The sequence below is a fragment of the Carcharhinus amblyrhynchos genome, chromosome 3, assembly GCF_965287045.1.
Source record: "Carcharhinus amblyrhynchos chromosome 3, sCarAmb.v2.hapA, whole genome shotgun sequence".
Classification (NCBI taxonomy): Eukaryota; Metazoa; Chordata; class Chondrichthyes; order Carcharhiniformes; family Carcharhinidae; genus Carcharhinus; species Carcharhinus amblyrhynchos.
This window is the reverse complement of record NC_137326.1, coordinates 46,282,950-46,307,076: the sequence shown is the minus strand read 5'-3', so window position 1 is coordinate 46,307,076 and position 24,127 is coordinate 46,282,950. Positions and strand designations below refer to the sequence as shown.

Here is a 24,127-nt window from a genome sequence, read left to right as displayed (position 1 = left end):
TGTGAGCCGTGTGGAGGAAGATGGGATTCAAAAGAGCACTTGGGTGTCTTTGGGTCAGTCTGGATAAAATGGACCAAATGATCCCCTTCGGTGCTGTATCATGGTTCTATGGTGTCAAGAAATGACTGGGTGTAATGAATATGGCAAAAAGTGTGGGCCCCAAAACACTCCTATCAATAAACAACATCTGCCTTCCAAACTGCTTACTGCACACTAACTTAGTGTTCCTTGTACGAGTACACTAAAATCTTGCTTCAAACTTTTCATGCCTTTAGAAATTAATCTGCTTTTTTATTCATGCAATTTAAGTGCACCTCACACTTCCCCTCATTACACTCCACCTTGTTGGTTACTCAATTGAGAACCGCCTGGTGGCACAGTGGTTAGCACTGTTGCCTCACAGTGCCACGGACCTGGGTTCAATTCCTGGCTTGGGTCACTGTCTGTGTGGAGTTTATATGTTCTCCCTGTGTCTGTGTGGGTTTCCTCTGGGTGCCCCAGTTTCCTCCCACAGTCTGAAAGATGTGCAGGTTAGATGCATTGACCTGAACAGATGTTGGAGTGTGGTGACTAGGGGAATTTCACAGTAACTTCATTGCAATGTTAATGTAAGCCTTACTTATGGCTAATAAATAAATTGTACTTTAACTTGTCTCTATTTCTTTGCAATAAGCAAAATATTGCAGATGCTGGAATCTGAAATGAGAGAGAAAGCAGAGTTAACACTTTGAATCCTTTTGGCTTTTCATCATAACTAAAGAGTGGGAGAATGTGTTTTAGGTATTAAAGTGTAGCTGTGAGAGATTGCAACAAAATGTAGTAACTTTAAGAGCAAAGGACAGATAGGCTGGTGTGTATGTGTGCATGCGCATGTTGGGTTTTAATTGAGACAATACATGTATGGGTTTTTTTTTAAATAGGGTTGAAGATGAAGGGGAAAGTTCACAATTCCAAGCTACTGAACTGAGCATTGAGTCCTGAGTTGAGGCCCTAGCACTGACCCTTGCGGCATTCCACTAGTCACAATCTGCAAACTTGGAAATGCTCCATTTATCCCCCCTCTCCACTTCCTGTCTGTTAACCAAATCCCCTGTTATGCTAATACTCCCAACTTTACCTTTTGCATTAACCTTTTGTGTGGCACCCTATCAAATATTTCTTGGAAATGCAAGCACACTATATTAACTGACTCCCCTCTGTCTACCCTACTAGTTACATACCCAAAGATTTAAAATTGTGAAATGCAATTCCACTTTTGTAAAGCCATGTTGACTGTATCTGATCATAAGATCATTTCTGAAGTGCATGTTAAGACTTGCTTACTAAGAGATTCCAGCATTTTCCAGGCAGCTGGTGTCAGGTCAATGAGCCTGTAATTTCTTATTTCTCCTTCTCGCCTTTCTTCAGTTTGACGCAAAATTTGCTAACTTCCAATCTGTTGGAACCATTCTAGAATTTAGCTGTTATACATATGTAATTAGCTTTGTTTCAGTGAAAGACTCTTGTTTTAGACTCAAGTTCATCACTGCCCAAATTAGTGTGGAACTTAATTTTCTGTGAATGCTTTTTCCCCCCAGAGGATTTTTTTTTAAACTATCAAACTAAGAATTAGCCCTGCCTAATTTCACATGATTAGATCAATATCAGCCTAATCCCAAATTGCTTCTGCAATGTATTTTAGAAAACTGTTGCAAAGCATTCTAAGCCTCAATCTGCATAGTACTTTTGTCAATTTGATTTGTCCCATCAGTAGGAATATGAAGACCCTTATGATTATTATAATATTACATTGACTTTGCTATAAGCTCAATTCTCTCCAAATTAATGTTCTGTCCAATGTCATAAACTACTGTTTGGGGGCCAATAAACTAATCCCAGCAACACTTTCTGACCTTTGCTATTCTGGCTATGGGTATGAGCCTGATAATTATGTGTTAATTCATTACAATGAGTTTCCCGACATTAAATATTGGAAAATGCACCTTGTCAGTGGAGATGACGGGGACCATATCTCCCTGCTTTTATGCCATTGTGAAATGCAACTGGTCTTTTCACAATTTTTTTTGCATTCATCATTGAACATACCTGATGTGAATGTGGGAGGAAATCCAACCTCCATTTTAGCTTTCTTTCTTAGATTGTCTCATTCCAGAATGAGAGAGGTTCACTTTCTTTGGAATGTATCATTCAGACTCTTCTAGGCAGCTCAAGCAGGAATGTTGAGGCATGCAGCTAATACTTGGCACTATAGATACAAAGATATTTATTTCCTCATTTACTAAGTAAGAACATAAGAACTAAGAGCAGAGTAGGCCATCTGGCCCCTTAAGCCTGCTCCCCCATTCAATAAGATCATGACTGATCTGTTTGTAGACTCAGTTCCACTTACCCACCTGTTCACCATAACCCTTAATTCTTTTACTGTTTAAAAATTTATCTATCCTTGCCTTAAAAACATTCAATGAGGTAGCCTCAACTGCTTCACTGGGCAGGCAATTCTACAGATTCACAACCTTTATGTGAAGAAGTTCCTCCTCAACTCAGTCCTAAATCTGCTTCCCCTATTTTGAGGCTATGCCCCTTAGTTCTAGTTTCACCCACCAGTGGAAACAACTTCCCTGCTTCTATCTTATCTATTCCTCTCATAATCTTATGTTTTCTATAAGATCTCCTCTCATTCTTCTGAATCCCAATGAATATAGCCCCAGTCTACTCAGTCTGTCTGCATAAGTCAATCCTCTCAACTCTGGAATCAAACTAGTGAATCTCCTCTGCACCCTCTCCAGTGTCAGTATATCCTTTCTCAAGTAAGGAGATCAAAACTCCAGGTGTGGCCTTAAAGTTCATCTCTCTAGCAAAAAGGATAAATTTCCATTTGCCTTCTTAATTATCTGCTGCTCCTGCAAACCGACTCCTTGAGATTCCTGCACAAGGGCACCCAGGTCCCTCAGCATAGCAGCATGCTGCAATTTTTTACCATTTAAATAATAGTCCATTTTGCTGTTGTTCCTACCAAAATGGACGACCTCACATTTACCAACATTGTACTCCATCTGTCAGATCCTCATCCACTCACTTAGACTATCTATATTCTTTTGCAGACTTTTACATCCTCTGCACACTTTACTCTGCCACCCATCTTAGTGTCATCTGCAAATTTTGATACTGTACACTTGGTCCCCAACTGCAAATCATCTGTGTAAATCATAAACAATTGTGGTCCCAACACTGATCCCTGTGGCACACCCTTGAGTCATCTTCTGAGTCATGAAAGCATGACTCAATCTGCATATGCCAAATAAACTAGGTTTAAAGCTATGAGAATAACTGCTGTGAAACAATGCATGCAAGTCATTTTCAATACCAGAAAACTGAAAGGAAACTATTTGGGCTAAGGGCCAAGAGGTCCCTGGACCTGATGGATTGCATCCTAGGATATTAAAGTACAGAGCTACAGAGATAGTGGATGTACTGTTCGTAATCTGCCAAGAACCCTTAAATTTTGGAAAAGTCCTGGAGAATTGGAAAACTACCAATGTTATTCAAAAAGGGAGGGAGACAAAAACAGGTAAATTATAGGCTAGTTAGGTTAACATCTATTATTGGGAAAATATATCAGGGTCCATTATAATGGATACGATAGCAAAGCATTTAGAGATATGTAATATTACCAAGCCAAATCAGCATGGTTTCATGAAAGGGGAATCATGCCTGACAAATTTATTAGAATTCTTTGAGGTGACAATGAGCAGGATAGATAAAGAGGAACCAGTAGATGTAATATACTTGAATTTCCAAAAAGCGTTCAATAAGGAACTGCAGAAAAAGATAAGAACACTTATTGTTAGGGTTAGTAAATTAGCATGCCTAGAGGATTGGCTATTTGATGAAAGGCAGAGAGTTGGAATAAGAAAGGCATTTTCAAGGTGGCAACCTTGTAATACTTGGAGTGCCACAAGGACCAGTGCTGGTGCCACAATTCTTTACAATATCTATAAAAGACTTGGACGAGGGAAGTTTGCCAAGTTTGCAGATGACACAAAAATAATTGGCACGGCAAGTGGTATGAATAACATAAAGAATCTACAGAGGGATGTAGATTAAGTTAGTGGGCACAATTTGGCAGGTGGAATATAGTGTAAGAAAATATGAAGATATGAACTTTGGTAGGAAGAATAAAAGAGCTGAATATTATTTAAGATGAAATAATAAATAAGGAGCAGTCAAACATCCATATTGCCCAAAAGCAGGCCTAAACCCTCAAGGTCCCTGTGTCCCAGGGGATACCCACCAAGGTCATCTCAGCCAAAAGGATGTGGAAGTCAGCAGACCACCTCAATCTCAGCTGTGAATCTAGCTGATACACATAAATATAGTGTGAAGGTGAGGAAGATGAAGAAACCACAGTGTGCATTGGTGAATATAGGCAGTTGTGTGGATAGGTCACCATTTTTTTTAAATTGAATGTTTGGCATTAAATTTCACTGTTCACCCCAGAGACTCCACCCTATCAGTTTATGCCACCAAGCTTGCGGGGGGGGAGCCACTATCCTCACCCTTCATCTTGTCCATGTGGATTGTGAGAATGACAGTGCCAAGTCTGTCCCACGCCGGTGATGCATTAAGGAGATCCAGCTGCCAGCTGCCGGCATACCCCTGCCCCTGGAGCCAAACTTCCAACTCCCATCCATGGAAGGGTGAATCCCCTTGCCATCCCACCTCCATCAAAGTGCACACCTCTCATGCAGCAGTGTTCATCAGTGACCAATGAGGTGCTGTCAGGCTGCCCACCTTAGCTGTAAGATGGATGTGAACACCAGGACACCCAATGTGGGCGAGGCTTGCAGTAGCTGATGTTGGGCATTTCTGAGCCCTATGATAAGTCCATTCAATGGTAGGACACGTGAACCTCTCTGTCAGGCAAGAGTCAGACCTATTGCTGTGGAGGAGTGGAGCATCGCTCTGTCTTCAGTGCAAGTCATCGTCATTCTTCCACACAGTCCAGCCAATAGCCCCACCCATGATGCCTGGCAACAGCATGGATCATACTGGTGGCAACACATAACTGGTTAGATGTTAGTGCCCATGGTGGGAAAGCTAATCACCCCTAATTCTGCTCATGCCTGAAGCAAGAGGCTATGAAGCCATCCATAGTGCATCACCCCAGTTGTGTCCTTACCACTGCTTGGGCTTTGTCCACCCCCTCTTCTGCATGGACAGTCTCACTGCCCTCCTCGGCATACTCATCATCCAAGGAAATGTGGTGTTCCTCCATCTCCTCCAGGTCCAGGTGGTCTGCCCCCTACTGTACCAAGTTATGGAGACCATAGCAGACTACAATGAGGCAAAAAACTCTCTGAGATGCGATTGAAGTACACCAGTTTAACACCAGAACTACATCTTCATGAGGCTAATCACTTTCTCGACCATTACGTGCGTTGAAGCATGAGCTTCATTGTAGTAAGTCTCTGTTTGCGCTTGTTGCCTCCACAATGGCATCATCAGCCACCTCCTAAGTGGGTACGCCCTGTCCCCGAGACACCATTCCTTCAGCTACCGATCTCCCTCAAATACAGCTTGGATTTGAGAGCACCCCCAGATGTAACTGTCATGGATGGTTCCCAGGAAATGGCACACACCTGCATGACACACATTCTGTGGTCATAGATAAGGTGCATATTGAAGGAGGTGTATCCTTTGCGATTCATGAATGGTGCTATATGGTGTGATGGAGTGCAGGGCCATTTGGGTGCAGTCAATCAAACCTTGCACTTGGGGCAAGTCTGCTAAGTTGGCAAAACCCATAATCCTGGAACAGAGACAGGCTCAATCTCTCCCTACTCTGAGGGGCACTGGCCCTGGCCAGGTGCCATGCACGTCTGCCACTGCTTTAAACCAATAAGTACAATAGCCAGCTTGACAGGTTCCATGATCCTCCAGACCGTGTAATGTGAAGAAGAGAAAACTATAGTGAGCTATAAGGGTTCGTGACAGAGTCCTGACCCTCCGGTCTCAGTTCCTTTGTGTCTGCCACCTAATGATAGCACACCCAGTAGGTCCTCATGCCATCCCTCACACCCTCCACTTGGGCACTATAACAACATCTAAATATTGGTCCCTGTCAACTCCAGTAGGATGCAGCCTGTCGACTCTCCAGGTTCTTTTTACCATAAGCCCACATTCCCACAGCCCCCAAACATCCTCCCACAACCCCCTTTTCCCAAAGAAACCTGGCGTCACACCTATATGTGACCAAACTGTTCATCCTGAAAGGGGGCCTTGCCGATACATCCCATCATGATCTCGATTGGGTTGTGATGATAGACATCACCATTGCACCTTGCATTGGCATTCACATCAGTGTTACCTGTGCAATGTTGCAGCCTTACTGGGAATGTGAGCTCAATGCTTAGGACATTGAACGGTTAGCAGTTGGCATCCATGAATTGGCAGTACTTTTTGGCTGCACACCATTTAATGACATAATCACTTAGAAGGAGAGGCTGGGGTGTCTATTCAGCCAATTGTCTGCCTCTCATGGAGGTGAGGCACAGCTGAATTGTGAGAAGCCAGCAATTAATATTTCCAGTGCATTCCTGGAAAGCACCTGTTTTTTTCCCTCATACCACAAGAGTTGCAGAGTTGGACAACACTCCATAACCCATTGAGATCTACCACTGCATGCAAACACCCCTGACAATTGGATTTGACCTTCCGGGGAGTCCCTTTCCTTTGTCTTCATACTGCTGCCTGAGTGTGGTTCCAGTCACACTGCAGTCATCCTCCTGAGTGCGAGAGCCTTCAGGCTGCAGGAGGGGAGACACAGCCTATTCCTGAATCTCCCACTTTGCCCTGACTGCTTGGCCTCTCATAGGATCCTACCTGGGTAACTCACAGTCGCCCCTAGTGCTGAGATTCTTGTTTTCAAGCTCTCCCACCTTCTGGCCAGGCCGCACGAAGCAAGGGCACTCCCTCAGTTCCTATATGGACAAAAACCCAGGAAGGAGGGCACAGAAAACCCTGCCTGCATGCCAGCCTTCACATCCGCTTTAAAGCAAGGGCTGCCCTGAAATGAAGGGAAGGTAAGACTGGCATGTTACCCCCTGAGGAACCCCTCAACCCCTGACATGGTGATTGTGCCTAAACTCAGTTGCACAAACCATGTCCCCCGGGTACCCTCAGTGGTGCATATTGCAGAGGTTGCTGACTGCCTGTACGCTCACTTACAAAATACCCCTCAGAGGCGAAGGCACGAAATTCATGCTTATGTAGAGCTGTTGTAAACGATGCCAGCATGATGTCACGCCAGTGTACATATTTGTTTGGGCGGTGTTGCGGGGGGGGGGGTGTTGGTGGGAGATGTCCAGGAGAGGGAGCTCTCTAATAACATGCCAGTGTATTAAAATGAACTTACTTTGGTCCCGCTGTATGTTTCATGGCACTCCACACACCAGGGCCCAGGGCGATTGGAACTCAAACTCACCAGCATGAATTGCTGTTGCCGGATTTTGTGCATGTACCACAATTCCTGCTCAAAATCGCCCCCACTTTCTTATATTGTAGAACTCTTGTTGATCACATATTTATGCCACATTCTTGAATATTCTACGAAATGGAATATTCTGATCTGATTTCATGCCACTTTGAAAGGCAGCAATGTCAACTCACATTTACATCAGGGTCCAATATACAGTTATAATAAGGGTTCAGTAGTGACATTTAAAATAACACTTAAAATGTTGAAGAAGGCATTCAGCATGCTTGGTTTCAACAGTCAGAACATTGAATACAGGAGTTGGGGCATCTTGTTGAAGTTGTGGAAGATATTGGTAAGGCCATACTTGGAATACTGTGTGCCATTCTGGTCACCCTATTATAGAAAGGATATTATTAAACTAGAAAGAGTTTAGAAAAGATTTACTAGGATGCTACCAGGACTTAATGGTTTGAGTTATAAGGAGAGGTTGGATAGACTTGGGCTTTTTTCCTGGCGTGTAGGAGCTTAGGGGTGATCTTTTAGAGGTCTATAAAATAATGAGGGGCATAGATCAACTAGATAGTCAATATATTTTCCCAAAAGTAGGGGAATTTAAAATTAGAGGGCATAGATTTAAGGCGAGAAGGGTGAGATACAAAGGGTCCCGAACGACTCTTTCTTCGCACACAGGGTGGTGAGTGCCTGGAACAAGTTGCCAGAGGTGGTAGTAGAGGCAGGGACAATTTTGTTTTTTAAAAAGTGTTTTGACAGTTTGAAGAGTAAGATAACTATAGAGGGATATTGACCAAACATGGGCAATTGGGACTAGCTTAGTGGTTTCTACAAAAAAGGGGTGGCATGAACAAGTTCGGCCAAAGGGCCTGTTTCCATGCTGTAAACCTCTGACTCTCTGACTATAACCTGTACTCCTGTTGTAGAAATTGGAATGCGTGCTTCTTTCCTGCAATGATAAACTTTCTGTGCTTCATGTGGCAATAAATAATTGTACCCATTTGGATTAAACTGTAGTTTCTTCTGAATCATATGTTGTCATGCACCATTCTGTGAAAATATCTATAGACCCCCAATTTAGCTCCCTTTTTGTATATTCTTGATGCTTAGTATTGGTGTGACTGTGGAGAGTTGAAACCAAAATTCAAATTTAACAGCATTTCATAACCTTATGGTATGTTTGTCAAACTTAAAAGTGAGCTGATAGCCATAAAATGAACGTTCATTTCAACTTAATTGGCTTTGTAAAAAAAACTAACATTATTAGCCTTTCATTATCCTCCCTTTAAATTTCCTGACTTTATACGTCTCCCACTGGAGCTGAAAAGATAATTGCATTCATAATTGAGTTATACCAACATTAAAACCTCGACAAGAACCAACCTTGTACTATTGGCAAATTAATTGGGAGAAGGTAGCACAACTCCATGTACATTTTATTGAGCATTAATGTATGTTGAACCGCCAGCTAGATGTTACATTTGTTGAGAAGTTCCTATTTTTCTTCACAAGAACAGACTATTCAGCCCATCTAATTTGTGCTGCTGTTTGTATCCCACACACTTATTCTCGAATGTGAAATATTTCATTTCAGCCTTGCCTTTCTATTCTTGTCTCATTGACTCATTTAGTTTCATATTGAAGGCATCAACATTATTTGCCCCAACCACTTCCTGTACTAACTCATAAAATTTGTTCAGAAGTTTCAACTCTCTAAACAGAAATACTAAATAGGAAGGATATAGAATGTGGGATTTGAATGTTTGGGTCTAACCAGAAGAAATCACAGAAACAATTACCTATCAAGTCTCAGAGAAAAGTTGAAAAAAGTTGGGCTAGAACTTACTGGCAAAATATGGTCAAGGCTAACATTCCTCATTATCCACATTACACACAACAGTACAAAGAGCAGAATGTAGTTAAACATGAATCTTTGGAGTTGCTGCCTGAGATGTGTTGCTCTGCCATTAGCTTCTCAAAAATAGCATCTTGCTGCTTGATGGACCATTCAAATGCATTTAATTTGTCCACTTGCTTGGTAGAAATAAATTCAACTTATCACAGGAAATTAAGTCATGTACATTTCAGTCCAAATATCTGTTTTAATCACATGATGAGTTTTATTTATGCCAATCAGTATCTTTGGCACTGAATCCTACAGCTATGGAGCCTTCAGCATTTAGTTGTTCCATATTTTATTTCAAATGCATTTTGTTCTGATTTAGACTCATTCTTTCTCTCTCATGCTTCTTTTCTCTCTCTCTTCCTCCCTCTTACCTGATTTGACATTCCTGGTTCAGACACTGGGCTGTTCATAATGATTGCTCAGTGTGATTCAGAGTTGCTGGCCCAATTCATACAGAATTGGTCTATAAAATAGACCAATAGTTTATAAAATAGACCTGCATATACAGGTCTATAAAATAATGAGGGCCTCAGATCAGCTAGATAGTCAATATCTTTTCCCAAAGGCAGGGGAGTCTAAAACTAGAGGGCATAGGTTTAAGGTGAGAAGGGAGAGATACAAAAGGGTCCAGAGGGGCATTTTTTTTCACACAGAGGGTGGTGATTGTCTGGAACAAGCTGCCAGAGGTAGTTATAGAGGTGGGTACAATTTTGTCTTTTAAAAAACATTTAGATAGTTACATGGGTACGATGGGTATAGAGGGATATGGGCCAAATGCAAGCAATTGGGATTAGCTTTGGGGTTTAAAAAAAAAGGGTGGCGAGGACAAGTTGAGCCGAAGGGCCTGTTTCCATGCTGTAAACCTCTATGACTCTGTGAGAATCCAGTTCCTCTGCAAATAGTGTCATGCCATTTTGTACTCTCACTTGCAGCAACTTGTCATGTTCAAGCTCAAATGAATTGTTCATTGACTGCAATAACTTGTGGCCCATTATGTCCTGTTTAAGCATAGGAATGTTTTCTCAGCAAAAAAAAATGCATTTGTAGACTTAAGTAAGCGTCAGTTGTTCAGCTGCAGTTGATGTTGCTGTAATATGAAAGAATCAGTTATGCAGTCAAACATGATCTTTATTTAATTCCTCTGATGACCATTTATACCCCTATAGTTCTAGATTAAATTAGTTGTGTAGTGTCATACTGGAATACACTGCTGTTGGCTCACTAATGAATCAAATAGCTGATCAACTTTCTGTCGGCTATCATTTTTTAAGTGAGATTTGGTGAACAATTTTACAAATCGTAGTTACTTTGTTCACTTCTTGATTTCCAAAAGTGTTTTTTAAAAAAAAACTTTTTTTTGCAGCAGGCGACGGTGCAGAGGGACCTTGGGGTCCTTGTGCATGAGTCGCAAAAACCCAGCTTGCAGGTGCAGCAGGTGGTCAGGAAGGCGAATGGGATGCTGGCCTTCATAGCCAGGGGGATTGAATATAAAAGTAGGGAGGTCTTGCTGCGGCTGTATGGGGCATTGGTGAGGCCGCAGCTGGAGTACTGTGTGCAGTTTTGGGCGCCGTACTTACGCAAGGATATTTTGGCCTTGGAGGGAGTGCAGAGGAGGTTTACTAGGCTGATTCCGGAGTTGAGGGGGTTGAGCTATGAGGAGAGGCTGAATAAACTAGGCTTGTACTCGTTAGAGTTTAGAAGAATGAGGGGAGATCTCATTGAGACGTATAAGATGATGAATGGGATGGATAGGATAGAGGTGGAGAGACTTTTCCCACTCAGAAAGGACAGTAGGACTAGGGGGCACAGCCTCAAGATAAAGGGGGGGGCGGTTTAGAACAGAGTTGAGGAGGAACTTCTTCACTCAAAGGGTGGTGAATCTCTGGAATTCTCTGCCCGTTGAAGTGGTGGAGGCTACCTCGCTAAGTATTTTTAAGACGCAGGTTGATGGGTTTTTGATAAGAGAGGGGATTAAGGGTGATGGGGAGAGGGTGGGAATGTGGAACTGAGCCACGACAGATCAGCCATGATCTTATTGAATGGCGGGGCAGGCTCGAAGGGCTAGATGGCCTACTCCTGCTCCTATTTCTTATGTTCTTACAACATGCAAATAACATTATTTGCTTATTGTACCTGTTGAATGGTCAATATATTGTGACTGCTGACTTTTGTCTATTCGTGGACACATTTAGTAAAATTAACTTATTCATGTAATTATTGACTTACATCTGTTCATTATGTTGTTCAATCATACAATGCCATACAGATATAAGATTCTATCGATTGCAAAACAAGATTATATTGCAAATCTGAAGCTTAACAGAGGGCAATGCTGACCTGGAGTTAATGTACTTAAGCTTGTGTATAGATTAATGTTAGATGGAGAACTACTTGGAATAAGCATTTGGTAAACACAGCAACTCATTTATTTGACTAATGAAAAACCAATCCAACCCACAACTAGACCTGCATATTGAGTGATTGACCTCTACCAATCTTTTAATAATCAGGTTACCTTTATATCACTGAAAGCCCTGTTGCATGACACACTTGAGATTGCCTCAGTGCAGTACTGGATGATGGCAAATCTGCCACTGTGCCTTGTACTGCAATGTTCCAAACTGCCATGAAACCAACAGTGTTATTAAACATCTGATGTTGTTCACCTTCTTCATCAAAGGGTTGATTTTCTTTGCCATTTTGGAGATCGTGTGCAAAAAAGAATGGGTTGTAGTTCTGTCTTTTATTTATTCAGGTATTCACAAATGCCCAGGACGCTACATTATGGGTGAGATTTCCCACACCCATCCTTGAGAACAAGAATGACAAAGGGAGCAGAGAATCAAGCTGGAATCCCAAAATAGCTTTTATGTGGCAGGAATTGCCTGATTGATTTTTTTTTCTGCCACCTGTCAATGACCTAACAGAGATCTCCATTTGCACCCATTGAGCCATGCATATTGGGACCTTCCGCCCGATACCACACTCCCAATTCCCCCCCCCCACCACACGTTAATTGTCCATTCACATGAAGTGAATTACGACAGATCCTCCCCCAAGGTGTACATCTGGTGAGCAAATCTGCAGGAGGGGCACAGGTAAGTACAGCTCCTCACGGCAAGAAGGCCTTGACTATGATGCTCAGGCTCCTCAGCGGGTTCTGCTTCGGCATCCTGAGTCACGTCTTCCTCATCCGAGGGCAAGTGAGGTTGTCCTCAGGAAGCTCCTTGCCCCATCGAAGAGCCAGGTCATGGATGGTACAACAAACCATGACAAAGCGAGAGACCTTCTCGGGGCTGTTTCGTTGCACCCTCATTGGACCTGTCAGAGCAGCGGAACTGAACCTTCAACAAGCCGATGCACTGCTTGATGACAGCTCGGGTCACACTGTCCACGTCCTGGTCACCGCAAAGGTTTTGGTCCTCCAGCTGATATCGTCAGGCACAACCTGAAGTGATATCCCTTGTCTCTGAGGAGCCACCCTGTAACCTGGGATGTCACTCAAAGATTCTAGGGATCTGTGAGTGGCCAAGGATGTAACTATCAAGCACACTCCCTGGAAAACAGGCACAGAAGTGCATGGAATATATTTTCTGGTTACACATTGAGGAAGTGGAACCTCTTCCAGACGAAGGCAACGGGGCATAGAGAGTGACATGGGCGCAGCCGTGGCAGACTAGTTATCAGCCCAAACCTCAGAGCCTCCTTATCCTGCTGGGCCTGGTCCAGGTTAAAGTGTATGTAGTCCAGAGCTTACGCATGGCGTGCATCCATAACCTCCTGGATACACTAATGGGTGGACATTTGAGAAATACCACATGGAATGATGGCATAGGGCAGAGTTTGAGGGCTGCCATGGCCTTGACAGTCAGAGGGAGCAGATACCCTCCATCCTTGGCAGGGTCTACTCTGCAAGCACATGGCATTGGTGCTGCATAGTCTCCTCTATGAGTCAGAGACTTCAATGGCAGATATTGTCGTACAGCCCCATGAAGGACACGTGAGTCCTGGTTGTCCCCACCCCTGGTGGCAGGAGGGAAGATTCAATGAGGGCTGATGATGTGATGTTAAATTCATATTAATGAGATTTGTGCCCTTCCTGATCATCAACCTCTTCGCCTCATTGGGGAGGGTCCAGAAAGAATGCATTCTGAAATTTTGCCAGTGCAATTCCCATTTTTGGCCTCTTGCAATATTTAGGAGCCATTACGGGATTTGAGTTTGTGGTTAATGAGCCTGCTCAGTCGCACCTATATTTTTATTTGAATGGAATATTAAGTATATTGTTAATAAAAGTGATCGGTGAATTTCCAAATAATATATGTAATATTATGCAAAGTGATTTTCTTACCAGTTTATAAGCGTCTCACTTGCTCATCACAGTAGCACTGTAAGTAAAAACATTAAGTTAAATATCAGAATCATTCACAGCAGCTGAGCCATACACTGTTCTATTCCAGTTTTCCTGTTGCACTAAACCCTGTCCATTACAGGACACATAAGAACATAAGAAATAGGAGCAGGAGTAGGCCATCTAGCCCTTCGGGCCTGCCCCGCTATTCAATAAGATCATGGCTGATCTGAAATGGATCAGTTCCACTTTCCCGCTCTCTCCCCATAACCCTTAATTCCCTTGTCTATCAAAAACCTATCTACCCGTGACTTAAATATATTTAGCGAGGTAGCCTCCACCACTTCAACGGGCAGGGAATTCCAGAGATTCACCACCCTTTGAGTGAAGGGATCAGAGTGAACTCTGATCTAAACTGCCCCATCCCTTATCTTGAGGCTGTGCCCTCGAGTCCTGCTATCCTTTCTAAGTGGGAAGAATCTCTCTACCTCTACCCTATCCATCCCCCTTCATTATCTTATACATCTCTATAAGATCCCCCATCATCCTTCTAAACTCCAACGAGTACAGACCCAGTCTATTTAGTCTCTCTTCATAGTCCAACCCCCTCATCTCCGGTACACAGTACCGGAGTAGTCCAATTATTTTTACTGAAAAAAAACCTCCAAAATTCTCTTTAAAGTCTATAAACTCAGCTTATTTTAATCAGAGACTATGGCAGAATTCTCCCAAGCCTCCTCTGGCAGGTTCAATAACAGGCACAGTGGGAGAATATGGATGGAGGGCCAGAAATTGATTTCACGCAGGTGTGAATTTATAGCGGTACCTTCCGTTGGTGCCACCATGGCCATCTAAATCCCTGCCAGATGACAGGGATTTATATTCTATTAATGGGAGGCAGATGAAGGCATGATTCCCCATGCCAGATTCTCCACAATACTAGTGAGAAAACACACTGATGTGAAACACTTTTGAACAGTGTGACATGCAGATGTTAGGACTCATCGGGCTGCCTGCAGAGTTCAGGATGGAGACCGATCTCAACCCTGGACTCTGGAACACAGCAGCAGTGCACCTTCAGGTTGACCTTCCCGATCAGGCGTTGTGGAGAGTGTCCATCTTCCATGATCATGATATTCCGAGGCATCAAACTTCATTCTTATGAGGGCCGTCTTCCAGTCTCAGAGTGCTCTTGAAGATCTTTCTTCTTTTTCAGGAGATCCACCCTGTAGTGGGTCAATGATGTTGGGTGCCTTTTCAATATGGTACCAGGACACGACTGGGACTACATGCCATCCAGACTTGTCTGCCCACTGAATATGGTGTAAAACTCTCGGGTGCGTAACTAATGAGGCCGGTGCTGGAAGATTTGATGTGTTTTGTCGTCAGCCTCTGAAGCAGGAAACACAAAAAATCAAATTCATGCACCACACACTCGAGAAAAACTGTAACTAAGTCCGATATTTGAGGTTTGGGTAAATCACTAAACACAATGAAATCCAATATTGTTCTTGACATGTCCTCTCAGAGGAGGGAGGTCCTGCCACTGGGAACTTTCTGAAAGCTTCAAATAGTCTATGTTGTCATTGCAATGGTCACTTGACCCTTGGCAACCGTCTTCGCCACCTTGAGTGTCCATTTTGAAAAAAACAGATTGTTCCAGAAGCACAGTCCATGCTTTAAAGTCATGAATAACAAATCTTCCTAATTTCTTTGTCTTGACTATAACTGTTTAAACCTGCTGAACCTTTGTTATTGTCTTTCCTATTATCTGATTAAAATAGAAACTAAGGAATAAAAATAACTATCTAGTAGGTTTGCCTGTCAAGATGTGTTTGAAACAGATATTTTATAATATATATAATAAATTTTAAGAGATGCATTGTTATCATATTTGTTATAATGTCAGGTTTATTACTAGATGATAACATTGAACGTGATGCTTTTTTTGGCACCCAGTGGAAAATTGATACAATTAAGGAAAGAACTATCTTGCATTCCACAATGATATCATCTAAAAATAGTCTTTACTTGTCTACAAATTCCAAAAGTATTGAAAATTGTCATGCATTATATCCTAAGCTAGCATACTTGATTAGAAGGAGGGAATGTACTTTGCATCATATTCAGATTGAACTAACTTAGCTTATGTAAAAGAACATTGTCACTTTGTTTTGAAATAGATAAGATAAGTAGGTGGTTTGGTCATGATATGGTTTCCAAGTAATAAAGGAAGTGCTAAAGCCATCTCAAATGTTCCATTTTTTTCCGAAGTCCTTAAACACGCTGCAATCTAAAAACATGAGCACCTTTCCCAAAAATCCATGTTTGAACCATTCCAATCAGGTTTTTGCTCCTGCAACAAAGCCCCCTTATCAAGTCATAGTTGACCTATATGTGACTCTGACCATGGTAAACTCCTCTTTCTCAACCTGTTTTCTGTCTTTGAGATGGTTGACCTCACCATCCTCCTGCAACATCAGTGCTTTTCTGTGGGACAGTCCTCAGCTGATTTTGTTCCTGTCAGTCAGAGCCAGAGAAACATCTGCATTGACTAATTTTCTCACTCTCATTTCATTACCTCTGGAGATCCTAAGGATCTTTCCTTGCCTCTTCCAATTTCTTATCAAGATGTTCTTTTGGAGAGGCAGTGTAAGGAAGGGTTCTATAGATTATGAGTATAACTGGATCAATAAATTTCTGTCCATAGATAATACCATAAATAATGATGTTATGTCAGTCCATTTTTGTTTGTTCTGACTAGGCCTATCATTTTTAATTTAAATAGTCCAAATTTGAAAGTTCCAGCATTGCAGCAGAAGAAAATTCATAACCAAAAATAAGCTCACTTCATTTCAACAAGAATGAATTGAATGGACTGTTTGCTGAATCTGATTTTAAACACATGCTACAGATTTTATTTTAGCTACCTATTGTCGATGGCAACTCGTGATTTAATACGCTGTGTGTTATTGTTTAATGGCCTGCTTGAATGAAGATCTTCATCATATGAGTGTATGTTGTTTAACGTGTTTTTTTTTGTTTTTAGCTTTGACCCCAGCTATCTGTCTGCTCAAGTTGGCGTAACTCTTGAATTGACTTCTAAACCTGTGGTAAGCAACTTATTTGACTTTTGTCGTGTAATATTTAGAAACACATCTATGTATTAGAGCTGAATGAAGGATTCCAAATGTTTGTAGTCATGCTACATTCTGTTTCACTTCATTTGATTCACTTTATTGTATGATGTACTGTAGAAGAGTGCTGTGATTCCTATTCAGTTCCATTTACGGCCAGAATAACAGAAATAATTGTAAAACCAGAATATATCCATTTGAAAAACATTTCTTTCAGAAAAATGCACTAAGGGTGACAGCATTTTGCCATTAAATACTGGTAAATGTCCAGGATTCTGGGTCTTGCCCAGAAATTGACTAATTTCCTGACTTTTGTTTAACTGACCTTGACAGTGTGCATAAGAGTAGAGTTTCATCGCCTTGTACTTTGTTTAGCCCCTTGAAGAACTTCATCCCTCCGGAAAAGCAGCGTGCATTAAACAAACTGCACGTGACTGATTCATGACCATCTGGTACAATGTTGGCTGCAATGTCTTGTGTCACTTTGGTTTCAAAGCAATTGCATAATGTACTGGATTTTGTGGTAGTAATGGTGGTGAAACTGTCAGCATTTGTCATTATTACTCCCCTAAAACTGACAGCAACTCTGGAATTAGAATAGTTAAATGCAGAAATCTAGAATTTGCTGTCACTGATTCTACGCTTCTCCAGGGATGCGCTGTCGAAACATTCTAGGACTTCAGTAAATTGGAAATGTCCAAACTGACAAAGACTTCTGTTCTTAGACTCTTCGTCTCATTGTAAAAAACCCTTGGAAAATGTGGTGCCACGTTGAACAATGTGCAATTGCATTTTTAATGGCATTTTATTTTCATAATCATGCTTTATTAAAAACCACAGTAGTTGTTATGTATTTGTTGAATTACAAATTATTACATTTTGATAAATCTACAATTCAAAGCAGAGATTTGTTTCTTTTGTCTTGTTTTTCTATCTATCACCAAAGTTGTGTCAGCAAACATGGGAAGCTAATTGGCACTCTAAAGTCTCTCAGATAGCACTGAAATAAGAGTAGTTAATTGTTTTGGCACTGTTGATTGATGAATGGTTGTAGGGTCAGCACACAGTGAGAGAATTCTCTGCTCCTCCTCAAATCGGCAGGCTGGGGTTAGCATCTCAACTGAAGGATGGAACTTGTGACAATGTATTAGTTCACAATAAATAATGTTATGAATCCTGCTGATGTTCAATGGAAAGGCACCCCAAATCCCAGAAGGCAAACATGAAATGCCGATTCATAACTATTTAATTTTGTGATTTGGAAAGAGTATAAGAGGTGTTGAAGCTCGGTGAGGAAAGGGGTCAGTCTTTTTTAAGTTATTCAAATAACAATATGTTTATTATATTTTAAAACACAAAAACACAAGGTAAAAGTAAATAAAAACATTTACAATTAACTACAATAATAGTTATCCAGACAGTATACTTAAATTGCTCCCCAGTTCAACCCTGTCTACTTTCCTAAACTCCGAGAATGCCCCAAAATAACATTGCATAGGGTTTTACATTGTAAGCCAAATCCAGTAAATAATTACCACATAGGACGTTTAACTTTCTTTTATGAATCTTCTAGTTTACACTGGAATGTTTTGGGTGTCTCAGAAGCATACATCTTTTGCTTTCTTTTCTTCACAACAGCTTGATTTTTTCCTGAGAGAGCTCTGCTTTGCAACTGAGTGTGGCTATGGTCCAAATTTCAAATTGCTGGTTTCCTCATGCTTAATGAAGTAACTGTTCCACCCTGCTATAAGGCTAATCTACATCTCACTAGTTCCCAGGGCAGATAAATCCCCATCAGTTTATATGTTATTGTTTTATCTTTACTTTTCATTTAATTCCAACTTCCTAACAATAAAAAAGAGGAAATAGATGTAGGTTGCACAACACCTCTAGCTTGCTCTGTCATTCAATAAGATTATAGCTGATCTTTGACCTCAATTTCACCCTATTCCTATTTCACTTGCAATAATGTGCAGAAATCAGACCATCTCAGTCTTAAATATATTCAAGAGTTGAGCATCCGTAGGTCTCTAGGGTGGAGATTTCCAAAGATTCTCAATTCTCTGAACAAAGGAGTTTCTTCCCATTTCAGTCATAAATTGCTATCCACTTATCCTGAAACTATGACCCCTAGTTCCTGGCTCTGAAGGCCTCGAGTGCAAAAAAGGTATGCATTTCAATGAGAACATCTTCAACCTTACTATTAGGGACCACATCAAAAGCCCCAAGGTATATTGTGAAGTTAGACCAGACTGTAACGATTTTTAAAATTTTAGTTTAGTGTGAGGATAAGATGTTTCACTCCAGGTGTTTCATTGTCAAACGAGGAAGGTTTTATCAAAACAAACTTTAATAATTTTTCAATAATAGTTTAATTTTAAAGCTTAACTTTTACCAATTGAAAAATGTTAACACGCCGAGATACAATTCTTAATTCCTAACCTATCACCAGTAATTCTAATTTAGGTAATATTCCCTATAGACTTAAACTCTTCTTCAAAATCAGTTAGCAAACAACACAAGGCTTGCATGTTTTTACTTGTTAGCAATCTTAGAGCCTTTAAATGCTTCTGGAGATACACAGACAGAGAGACATCTGTCTTCTGACACTCAAACAGCAGCCTCCAGAGAGAGAGAGAGAGACATCTTGCTTCTTTCAGGATCAAGCAGAAACTAAAACTGTTTTTCCCTGTAAGCTTAGCTCTGCCCATTCACACAACTGTCTTTTGTCAATCAACTCAATTAAACCCTACTCTGAAACTCCAGGATAAAAAACAGAATAAACAAAACTGTATTTGCTCATATTAAAACAAATATCCCATTATCTGGGATCAGTTATTCTCTAGTAGTCTCAGCATGGAGCTGCCTGATTTGCAGACAGATCAGCACCAGAACTGACTTTTAAAAACAACCTTTACAAGAAACATGATATAAATACATTCCTTAAAGGCACATTATCATCAGACACTCAAATTCCAAAGAACATTGGGCTATTCTATTTAATGTCTCCTCACGGGATAACCCTTACATTCCAAGAATCAATCTAATGAACCCTCATTTCAGGAATCAATTGAATGAACCCTCGTTGCACTAACCTCAAAGACAAATATATCTCTGCTTGAGTAAGGAGAGCAAACTCAGTATTCTGATTCACTGAAGGGTATTGGTCAAGAGCATGTGCTCTGTATATGGTGGTTGATCAAATACCCACCATACTCAGAGTTAAGAATGCAATTATTGATGTTTACAGGGACTGAGCTGGGGAAAATTGCTGCTGGTCAAAAATGTAAACTGACTTTAATTGGATTGAATGGACTTCCCCAAAACCAAGCTTTTCATTGAGAAACTTGAGCTTGGCCTTTTCAAATATTTTATCCCAGAATCACCATTCATTTGAAAGTATGAGTAAGAGCCTCTCTGTGATAAAATAAGTTCTCCTTGTTGCCACTTTCAAGCTAACAATCCGAAAACAGTATGAGAATTGTAGCCACCCTCCATCAGTTTATTTGGCTTATCCATCAGCCTTGCCCGGTGTAGCTTAATGGGTGGTGAATCAAAAAAGGTTGGGCTTCAGAAGATGTTTTGGGGGAAATATGATATTGAGCACGAGGATTATTAATTTTCAGCTCAAGCTAAGCCTAATTCAGGATCTTAGTCTGAAGGAAGGTTGCAATCAGGAAAATTAAGCTGAAGAAGCATGTAATTCAAGAAACCAAAGTAGAGAAATATTGGAGAAAGTTGCTGCAGCCATACCAGTAGATCAAAGTCATCATTTGAAAACAATGGACAAACTGGAGATTCATACTGGGGCATCTATCCCAAAGCGCTAAAAATGTAAGTGCAAAAGTTTAAATTAGGGTTGGCAAAGACAAGCAATTAGGTTTGAAGTCAAATGATTACAATGAGAAAGAAGTTTCTATTTCACGATTGGACTTGTTACAGAAGTCTACCAATTGACTCCAGTTTTTTCTTCCCGAGATTTAGTTTTGATTGGTATAGATACCCTATATTTTTCTGAGAGGATGTGGTTTAGAATGAGTAATTTGATGCATTCATATTTTGGAGCTTTCTGTTGATGGTGAGAGGACTTTTAAAGCCTTCAGTTTCTATATTAATAGACTTCCATTGGATTGATTTGAGTTGAAGCTATTGAATCTAATCAACGATGAACTTCCATTGAAATTGTTCAAGCAGATCAATTTATGTGAATATAAAAGATGTATTTATTCATCCAAGATTATGCATGATTTTGTCAGTGCTCAGATTAAAACAGAATCCCGAGGAGAAAATGAATTTACCATTGGTATATCTAAAGGGAAGGTCAGCATTTCTGATGTCAGTATGTTGCTTACTTCTGAAAATTTTGAGATTCTTGTCTGTGAATTTATAAAGAAAAATAATATGCTGTATCTCTTATTTTTGAAAGGGGAAAAAATCCAAGTGTTTGTATATTGTACAAAAGAGATGTGAACTGATTGAGGAATATGTTGGAAAGTTGCCGAAGGAGGAGGAATGAGAGGGTGGGTGGTGAGAGGCATTCATGGTTGCAATGTATTTTATTCAAAAAGCAATTATTTTGATATTGATGTTATAGTACTTTTAAAAAGGGAACACTAACCTATTTTAATCTCAGTAATTCACCTAATAGGACATTGTTAATGCTCTATATTAAATGTGTTATACTCTGGAATCAATAGCCTGTGGAAGAGCTGTTAAAAAGACCTATAGTATGTTACTGGGATTGTACTTTGACTATATAAATTATTCATGACCAAACTGATACAGCATCAGCTACTAAGAACCTAATATGAAAGTAAAAGACTTGCTCTATCTTCGTAATCTCTGAAAAGGCTGCAGTGAAATTCAAGCCACTAGCATGTGCTGCTCTGTCTTAAAGTAATGTGATATTAGAGCATTTGAATGGACTAAGTAAGAGCATATAAAGGAACCTTGATTTTTTTTTTGATCTGTCCAAAATGACTTGCACCTGAAAAGAAAGTGGTTATTGATTTTCGTAATGCTTCAAGCTTCTTATTAGGTGATGGCTGTATCTGCATTTGACTGTGGTATGCTGTATCATGGTGAGTGATTGGCAACAGTTTAGTATTTTTATCACTGTATTGTAGTTTGAAGTGTTTGTTTTTTTTAAGATTCTTGATGCCGTGTTAAACTTTATTTTTAAATAAATGGACAATGACAAGTGATAGAAATCTGCTTGACCTGCATTTGGGATAACCCAAGGTGGCAAATACATTTGTTCCTTTATGGTTGAATGCATAGTTTATTAATTTCTTTTAGGGTAAGAAAACCAGTAATAACATCTCCTTTTAAAAATCGCATACTTCATCTTGCCACTAAAGTTAAGCAATAAGAAAAATATAAACTAATTAATAGCTGTTCACATTCATGATCTCATGCTGAGATTTTATTGTTTGAGCTGAATTTAGCAGATTGCAGCGCATTTCTATTTAATTCCCAATTTTTAAAAATTAATTTTGAAAGGATTTTTTAACCAAAGTTACCATTTTCTTTTAGGCAGAAATCTGCCACCAATGCACTTAATAATCAACATTTTCTCGCATGGTTTCACAACTTTGGACAGGACAGCTGATGATGTGCATAGATTCATATTTTAATCTCAGAAAAGACCCATTTTGTGAAGCTTTGAAATGGCAGCTGGATTTGTAGCCTACTCCAGTGAAAGCAGATATTGAATTTCAAATACAAACTCATGCATGTGAAGCTGAGACTCATCTGACTTGCCTGTACTGCCTATAATCTAATCAACAAGCAACAGCTGAAATATTGTATCCTGACCGATTCAATGATGTCACTTATAAATAAAGATGTACTTATTTTCAATTGATAACGGGTGCAGGAAGGCCGTGGCTCATAACTGTCTTAAGTTTTATGAAAATTAATTTGTTAGCCAGATACTCTGAAAATATGAAATAAAATTTGTTTAATATTTTGTTCTTGGGTGGATTGTAATGAATCATGGAAGTTGCTTGACACAGTATTTACTGAGGCACTAAAAGAAATAATTTAATTAAAATCAGATCTGCATTGTATTTGTGATTTAATACAAATGATCTACAAAAAGATAAAGATGACATAAATAATTGATAATGGCAGAATATGCCTCGCTCCTGTTGTCTTGAATCATGTTTGTGACAATGATTAAAATAACAATGCATTGTTAGATTTCAGATAAAGCTGTTACATTTTGGGCTGATTTCTTGTAGTTGGAAATCATCAACTATCAATAGAATAACCAATTGCCATTTTTAGCTCTAAAAATTGGAAATGTGTCATATAAGCTGTGGTTTTCTCCTCGGTACTTGTCTTTTCACAGAAGAGTGAATCATCCTAGTTGCAGCAATGTGCAAAAGAAAATGTTTGGTTGTTTTGAAGTTTAGAGCACTGGGTGAGGAGATTTCTGAATTGATAAACTCAGTGGTTGGCTCCCTAGAGACCAATTATAAAGGGCCTCAAGGTTGTTTATTTTAGCCTTGGTGCTTTTTTTAATAACCTCTCTCTCGGTAAACTGCATATACGAGACCACCTTCCTTTGTATGAGGTTTCAGTTGAATGTCCATTATAGTCTTTTACCACTTATTTCTGTGACTTTTGAATAATATGTCATCATAGAAAGCACTCCAGAGAAATTGGCTGTAATGTAGCCAAAATAAACACCTTTTAGTAATTGGATGGTGAGTTGCAAATTAATGTTGTTCAGTATATAAGCAAAGCTGCATCATTCAGCAATATGATTGTTATTTCAAGATAAATATGTTTGCAAGATATATTACATTCTCCATATTAATTTTCCTCTTTTAGTGCCCCATTCATCAATTGGGGCAGCATGGTAGCACAGTGGTTAGCATTGCTGCTTCCACAGCGCCAGGGACCTGAGTTCGATTCCCAGCTTAGGTCATTGTCTGCGTGGAGTTTGCATATTCTCCCCATGTCTGTGTGGGTTTCCTCCAGTTACTCCAGTTTCCTCCCACATTCTGAAAGACAGACTGGTTAGGTGCATTGACCCGAACAGGCACTGGATTGTGGTGACTAGGGGAATTTCACAGGAACTTTGTTGCAGTGTTAATGTAAGCCTTACTTGTGACTAATAAATAAACTTTTATATTGGTATAGGTCATTGAAAGTGAGGTGAATAAGTAATTTTAGAACATTTTTGATGAAATTTGTGTGTATTGAGATGAGGGGTGTCACTTCCAGGCAAATAA

General features: G+C 40.2%; 1 protein-coding gene across 5 annotated transcripts in view; it reads left to right on the top strand.

The window, feature by feature from the left end:
* Window positions 1-24,127, top strand: part of LOC145339265 (contactin-4-like) — a 2,278,868-nt gene that overhangs the window by 883,259 nt on the left and 1,371,482 nt on the right. For all 5 annotated transcript variants that reach the window (XM_080183699.1, XM_080183724.1, XM_080183676.1 and 2 more), the window contains one exon: window positions 16,796-16,859. The gene's annotated coding sequence lies outside the window, so the exon portion shown is untranslated. The remainder of the gene's footprint in view (window positions 1-16,795; window positions 16,860-24,127) is intronic.